The following is a 7404-nucleotide window of genomic DNA, read 5'->3' on the forward strand; positions in this document are numbered from 1 at the left end:
CCAGCTGAAGACTCCAGGAAGTCTCTCTACAAAGCCCAGAACCCTTGTCTGTGCACCTGTCTTTTCTTCTGTATTCTGTCCTGAGAACACAAGCTACCTTAGCTTCTCCAGATCTCAGCTCTGTCTTTTCTATCCAAGAAAAATGTTGTATTATACCTGTTTCCATGCTCAGTGTCACAACCTGGAAATTCTCCAGGCACTGAAGTGTATCAGTTATAGGGATAATCCCATTTGTTTTCTAATCCTGAGGTTCACTGCCTTTTTGGCCTAATATATAACACCTTAAAAAACATTTTTTTCATGCTTTATCCTGTGTGTGTGTGTGTGTGTGTGTGTGTGTGTGTGTGTGTGTGTGTTTCAAAGCAAAAAGAGTATTTTTGGTGCCTGTTACTCTATCTTGGCTAAATGTGGAAGTCCTCATTTCAAATAATTTTTCCAAGTGTGCTACCTATCTCTTTAATTATATATGGTAAAGAGTCTATCCTTTTCCAAAAGAGGTCAGTCCTTTGTCCTTGGCTTCTAAGAGATAATTTCTAAGTCCTTGGAATTTCAGGCCTTCTAGGATTGTCTTTGTTTTTCTGATTTTGGGTGATCAGATGGTCTAGCAATATGATTTGGGATGGGGGGACTGTACATGCCAGGAAGACCAAGTCTATGAGGGGGTTTGGATAGTGTGTTTTCAGTTGACCACTGAGGGAGGCTGGAGAGTAAATTCAGACATATGGGCAATCAATAATCCCCACGTGATGGAGTGCTGGGATGCTAAAATAAATCTTGGGGGAAATTAGCTCAAAGAAATTCATGATATAAAGTAGCTAAAGATTTGCACTCAGATCATTTCTGAACATCCTAAAGGCCAAGGCAAAGAAAGAAGGTTGAGATATTACAAGATCCAAAATGTCCATGGAATAAAACACACCTTTTTCATAAGAACTGAGATGTTAGAGCAACGTGTATTGAGTCTTTAGGAGGGCAGTACTCATCAGCCATAGTTTGCACATTTTTGATATTTACCATGGAATGAATCGTGATTTCCAAGTCAAAATTATAGTAATCCTAAATGAAATATGCTAACACTTTAGTTAATTCTTTAAGAAGAAAATATTTATTGCAACCCATGATATTTTTAAAACATTCATTGATATTCAGAAATTGCCCTGTGGGAGGAAAGAGAGCATATTGTAATATGCAAAGAAACAAAGAAAAGCAAAGAAACATAAAGATACAAAAATCTAAGAAGGTTCAAAAAAATCCTAAAGAGAATCATTAAAAATGACTAAACAAATACTTGTTTCTCCTAAATCTCCAAGTTCTTTATTAATAAGACAAATCTCCTAAGACATTTGCAACTCTCAGATAGAAAAAGGACAAACAACTAATGAGCATATGGAGAAAAAACTATACAATATAGGAAAAGATGCTGCATATTAAATGTAACTTTGTTGCTTCACAAAATGTAAGTTCGTTTTATGGAGAAGACCATAATGGCATAAGGACTAAGACTTAAAAAAAAAAAGATTTTATGTATTTATTCATGAGAAACCCAGAGAGAGAGGCAGCGACACAGGCAGAAGGAGAAGCAGGCTCCCTGCAGGGACCCTGATGTGGGACTCGATCCCAGATCCCGAGTTCACACACTGAGCCCAAGGCAGACGCTCAACCACTGAGCCACTCGGGTGCCCAGTAGTAAGACTATGTAAGGAGGAGTGTCTGCCATTCTTCACATTTCCATCATGATTAGTGTGAATAGATAAATGGAAGAGCTGGCACCTAGAATGCAATTCATGAGTATCTGTTGAAATGAATGACGCTTCCTGCAACTCCCATCATTTCTTTCAAAACAACTCTAGGCTGAGCAAGAATGAGAATGGAAGTAAGCAAAACATACATCACAAGGATGGTAAGAGAGAGAGAGAGCTTTAAAAAGAGCAAGAGAAAGGAATGATAGTAACATACCTGCATTGCTCAAGACTGTGTGTAAGTGTCCCTGTAGATGCAGATACCTGCATTCTGGCGTGGGAGGTACATTTTGCATTCAATCTGGAAAGTTGCAGCTCACTGACATTCTAATGTATGCAAATTATTTGCCTAAGACATTATGCTGAGAAAACCAATGAAGCAACATTCCTTCTTGTGGTCATCCAGGGGTAAATGTGCTCATTGTAGGGTCCCTGTGGCTGGAACTACATGACTTGCCTTCCCTGCTGCTCTTCATCTGCCCCTACAGGTACTTAAAACCTACGCCTTGCATGTATTACCATGACACTTACCTCTCCTGTGCTCCTCATGCACCGAGAAACATTATACTTAGCCAAACACAGTGAATTTTGAACAATGAGTCCATGGTTTGGTCAAGTAGAAACACAATTGAATCACCGAGCGTTGCAAACACACATCCCAGAACCACACAAATCGAACAAACAAACAAACAAACAAGCCAGAGCCCGTTGACAAGCGGGGGCTAAATCCTTGCAACACAGTGATTCAGTCCTATGTTTGGTATCTGAACTTCTTAAAAACTTTCTGGAATATCACCAAGACTGTCTCATCAGAATTCATTTCCCCTGCCAAAGCATCCCATAAGTGTGGGAGAGATAAAACTGCAACACAGAAACATATGGGCAGAAGATAAAAGGAGATCAGTGAGCAGGAAAATATGTTTCTTAAAATCTGTGCTGCAGTCATTTTTCTTCTCAGTTTTGTTGTTTGTTTTGCCATTAAGTGCCCATAGCCAACATTAAGGATGTTTCTACACAACAGCAAAAGAATAAATTGATTTTGACCAAAAAGAGTCAATTCGGTTAATCAAATAACAACAACAACAGAGACAAATGGAAATAAAGCTGTTTGGTGTTTTATAACAAATTGGTTGATATGTTTGGGTGTCATGAAGGCACAGCCCGGATGACTAGTAACAACGGTAAGTTCTCCGTGTAGAATTTGCTTTGCCTGCAATCATGAGTCTTTAATTCTTTTATTTTATTTTTACGTATATATTTTTATACATGATGTTATGCTCACCACACGGGTAGCGACCACCTGTCACCATACAACCCTATTACAATATCACGGACTATACTTCCTATGCTCTGCCTTTTAGAGCTGTGATTTATTTCTGCCGTTACTGGAAGCCTGCACCTCTTACTCCTCTTGACCCATTTTGTCGGGCCCCCAACCCCCTTCCCTCTGGTAGCCATCCTTTTGTTCTCTGCATTACTATCATAAATAAATAAAAATTTAAAAAAAAAAATAAATAAATAAATCATGAGTGCTTTTAATATTTATGTTCCATGGTGCTTTATGCAAGGTTTACTATTATGAGTTTTCTGCTTTCTTCAAAGTATTGTATTTGAAAAGTGGGTTAAGTTTCCATGAAGGGGACAATGCTATGTGAGAACTGATCTAATACTCTAATGAGGTGGGCTCCTGTGAGTTAGTGAGGTGGCAAGAGATCTTTATCTCAGCAAAACTTTTCCTCCATACAGTTACTTTCTATAGCGTGTGCAATGCTAAAATCATTGATTGAAACTGCTTTCATAGTTAGGTTTTTTTTTTTTTAAGATTTTATTTATTTATTCATGAGAGACACAGAGAGAGAGAGAGAGAGAGAGGCAGAAGGAGAAGCAGGCTCCATGCAGGGAGCCCGACGTGGGACTTGATCCTGGGTCTCCAGGAACAGGCCCTGGACTGAAGGCGGCACTAAACCGCTGAGCCACCTGGGCTGCCCCCATAGTTAGGTTTTACAAAAAATAAATTTTCAATTTTGTTTCTCTGACTTCTTTTATAATGTTACAAATGGTTGGATAAATTCTCCAACTTGCTGATTGACACTTGGGATAGTAATTGTCTGACTCAAGTCCAGAGTTTTTAGACAAACCTACTTCAATTATTTTGTCAAATGGTGCCAATACATTCTGAAATACTCTAAACATTTAAATATAAACTAAATGAAGAATTGAATTAAGGAAGAGTTGAATTAAATAAGGAAAAGCTTTAACAGAAATGTACACATTAAAAAGTTGCTCATTGTAAAATATGGAGATGCTGGTGGAAAAAATTTAGAACATTATAAAAACAAGAATGCTCACCAATATTGGTTCAGTTCCACAACTAAATACATAATTTGCATATTAGTGGCATTTGTCAAATTTTCAAAAGAAAATTATAAAGAACATAACTGACATCTCCTATATGAATGGAACTGATTGGGCATGACCTTAAAATAAATTGTTCTTGAAGTCAATTTTTGCTCTTAGGAACTTAGGCAAAGCATGGGCGATTGGAGAGATTAAAAGGAAAAAAAAAAGAATAATGTAGCATTTCAAGAGAGGGGACAAACAAGCAGCAAAATAATTTTATTTCTCAGTTTTGGGTTTTTAATTTCAATATTTCAACTAGCAACTTGAAAATTTAGCATGGCCTGCCTTATGTATTGCAAAGGCAGACCCTCAACAAACATCCGCTGAACAAATGAACAGATGAAGAATGAATATACTAAAAAGCTAAGTATGCAATAAGTCAGCTGGAAAAAAAACCAACACTGTCTAATGAGTTCTTTGGAATTAGAACCTGAAATACCATCATTAATAATAATTACTAAACAATCAATGAATATTTATTGAGACTCAAGTCCCATTGGTCCTAGAGACACTTTGAAAATGACAAAGTAAAAGGGAAAATGCACTCCTCCCCTTCTTACCCCCCAAAATGGAAATACATGAGATGATATCAGAAAGGCGTGAAAGCTAAGCAGAGAATGAAACCAGGATCACGTCTTGTAGAAGGGCATGGCCTTGTTGAGGTCGTGAACTTAAGGTGGAACTAAATGATAAGGAGAAAATAGCGATCAGAGGATTGGGAAAATATGACAACCAAAAAAGAAAAGTTAGTAAAAAAAGCCATTGAGTTAGGATGTGTCCGATATGTGTCATTGCGAAGCTGAGCAGAAGTTGGCAAGTTCATCCAGAGGTTAGGTGGATAATTTATTAAAGGGCAACCAAGATGACAGGGTTCAGATCATTTAAACACTTTTCAAGAAAAGAGATAGGTGGGGTGATTTTCATCCAACAACTAGAGGAGTTTAAGAAAAAGAATGTCACTGACGTTATATATTACAGAATGTTATACTATTATGTGTTACAATCACCGAATCTGGAATTCTTAGAGAACTCAAGATTGGAAATGAAGGCAGTTGAGTCATTGGCATATAGGTGTTTAAATCCAGCCTGGGATTTCACCTAAAGGGAGACTGGGATAAAGGAGAGAGGTACCAAGGAAAGGAATCTTCAGAGAAATCTGAGAAACTGATTATAACCACAAAGTACAGGGAATATTTGATGATTTGGTTTTTTTTTTTTTTCATTTCCCACTCATTATTTTTTAAATAAGAAATATAAATTATAAAATAAAACTGTCATAGTGTTAAGTTTCCTAGTGATTGTTTCAAGAAAAAGAAGAGTCGCTAATCTTGCCATATATATGTATCTTTATAGGAATTTGCAGATTGGCACATCTTTGAGCAGGATATTCAGAATCTAAGTTTTTTTTTTTTTTCATTTTCTTTTCTTTTCTTTTATTTTTAAACCCCTGCTTAGAAGTACTAAGCAATCAAAACATATTTGTGGAAACTTGAATGTTCATCTATTGTTGATTGACTGATTTTGATGTACATTCAAATAAATAAAATAAATGTCAGCATACTTTTCTGATTTAACTCTGAAGTTTTCACTGATGGAGAAATTGATTATTTAAGATAATATGGAGGGACACAAGACAGTATTGCCAATTGTCTACGTGACTTGTTTAGAGAATTATCTAATTTAGACACACCAAATAGATTTGGTCAGTAAAAGCTCATAAAATATAGGCTGATTTTTTTTAAAGGTGCTTATATGTTCAAATTGTTTGAATAGTAAAAAATTGACACTATGGCCCATTTAATCTAACCTACTGATTTTTAATTGAAATATATTTTAGATTTGTTGAATACTTTCCATTGATAAAACTTCCAAATCACTTGTTTTTTTTTTGTTGTTGTTTTTTTTTTCTTTTGTTTTTTCCAAATCACTTGTGAAGGGAACCATGCAATGCAGGAGTCCCCCCTTATCCATGTTTTAACTTTCCAAAGTTTCGGGTACCCGTGGTCCACTGCGGTCCAGAAGCACATGATCCTCCTTCTGACATACAGGCAGGTCAACAGTAGCCACTACATCCCAATGCCTATGTCAGTCACCTCTCTTCATCTCATCACATTTTACCATCTTACATCATCACAAGAAGAAGAGTGTACAGTAAATATAATAAGATATTTTGAGAGAAATACCACATTTACGTAACTTTTATTACAATATACTGTAATAAGTGTTCTAATTTTTATTAATTATTATTATTGATACCTAACTGTGTCTGATTTATAAATTCCACTTTATCATAGGTATATATGTATAGGAAGAAACATAGGACACAGAAAGTTTGGTACTATCTGCAGTTTGGGGGTTTCAGGCATCCACTGGGGGCCTTGGAATGTATCCCCCAAGGATAAGGGGGGACTGTTGTATTCCATGTCACCCAAATACTCAAAGTATATTCTCTCTGTATCCAGGTTTTATTATTAATTTGGAAATAATCTTGATGCTTTAAGCATATTTTTATTTCATATAATGGAATGGTTCAATATGGGAGGGAAATTAATCATTTCAACAACAATACCTGGACATGTACGATGTGGGAGACGTGTAATCACATTTGTTAGCATGTTGGCTATGGTGCAATTGAAATGAAATAGAATGTGAGAAGACTGATGACCTACAGTATTTAAATGCATATTCTTTTTTTTTTTTTTTAGGTTTTTCTTTATCTATTTGAGAGAGAGAGTTAGAGACAGCACTAGCAGAGTGGAGGGGGAGAGGAGAAGCAGACCTTCCTTCTGAACGAGGAGCTGACTTAGGGCTGGATTTTAGATCATGTTCTGAGCTGAAGGCAGATGCTTAACGGACTGAGCCACTCAAAGCACCCCTTACACATATTCTATGTAAATAAGCTTAAATTTTTTGATTTTTTCGATTTTTATTTTTTTTTAATATTTCATTCATTTACTTATTTGAGACAGAGAAGGAGCGAGAGAGAGAGTGAGCAGAAGCAGGGGCAGGGGCAGAGGCAGAGGGAGAGGGAGAAGCAGGCTCCCAGCTGAGCAGGGAACCCGATGCAGGGCTCTACCCGAGCACCCTGAGATCATGACTGGAGCCGAAGGCAGACACTCAACCAACTGAGCCACCTGGATGCACCAATCTTGTACATTTTTAAAGTCTGCGTAGAATATACAGTTGTAACAGAGCTCTCAGGTCTTCTAAACTTATTTTCAAAGCTTACGAAGCATCATCCTTGTTGAGGTCTACACATGGTCCA

Source organism: Canis lupus, chromosome 34, assembly GCF_003254725.2.
Source record: "Canis lupus dingo isolate Sandy chromosome 34, ASM325472v2, whole genome shotgun sequence".
NCBI classification, from domain to species: Eukaryota; Metazoa; Chordata; class Mammalia; order Carnivora; family Canidae; genus Canis; species Canis lupus.